The sequence below is a fragment of the Penaeus vannamei genome, chromosome 41, assembly GCF_042767895.1.
Source record: "Penaeus vannamei isolate JL-2024 chromosome 41, ASM4276789v1, whole genome shotgun sequence".
NCBI classification, from domain to species: domain Eukaryota; kingdom Metazoa; phylum Arthropoda; class Malacostraca; order Decapoda; family Penaeidae; genus Penaeus; species Penaeus vannamei.
In genome coordinates, this window is record NC_091589.1 from 9,308,146 (window position 1) to 9,309,271 (window position 1,126).

The following is a 1,126-nucleotide window of genomic DNA, read 5'->3' on the forward strand; positions in this document are numbered from 1 at the left end:
TCAGTCAGTCAGTCAGTCAGTCAGTCAGTCAGTCAGTCAGCCAATCAGTCAGTCAGTCAGTCAGTCAGGCAGGCAGACAGACAGACAGACACAGGCAAGCAGGCAGACAGTCAGGCAGGCAGGCAGGCAGACACACACACACACAATCACACACACACACAATCACACACACACAATCACACACACACACAATCACACACACTCAATCACACACACACTCAATCACACACACACTCAATCACACACACACTCAATCACACACACACTCAATCACACACACACTCAATCACACACACACTCATTCACACACACACTCATTCACACACACACTCATTCACACACACACTCATTCACACACACACTCATTCACACACACACTCATTCACACACACACTCATTCACACACACACTCATTCACACACACACTCATTCACACACACTCATTCACACACACACTCATTCACACACACACTCACTCACACACTCACACACACTCACTCACACACTCACACACACTCATTCACACACACACACTCATTCACACACTCACACACTCACTCACTCACACACACACACTCACTCACTCACACACACTCACTCACTCACACACACTCACTCACACACACACTCACTCACTCACACACTCACTCACTTTATCATTTCCTCACCCTATTTCTGAATTGTAACTCTTTTTTTGTCCTCACATTCACTCACTCACACTCACACATTCACACACACACGCACTCACTCATTCACTCACATACTCACTCATTCACACACACACACTTTCTCATTTCCTCACCCTATTTCCAAATTGTAACCCTTCTTTGTCCTCCTCCATTTCCTTTCTACTCCTTATCATCACTTTCACATCTAACCTTATTCCACTGCAGTCTCCCTATCACTTCCATTCATTCTCATATTCATACACGCTTGTTTACACTCATGTATTTTCCTCCCTCCAACCCCTCCTACTTCCTCATCACCTTCCCCATCACCACCCCAACTCTCATTCCTTACAACCATAATCAACTTGACCCTCACAACCCTCTTAACTTTCTCCCTCACAGTCACCCTTACCATCATGCTCACCTTCATCCTCAAATCTATCCTTACTTTCATCTTC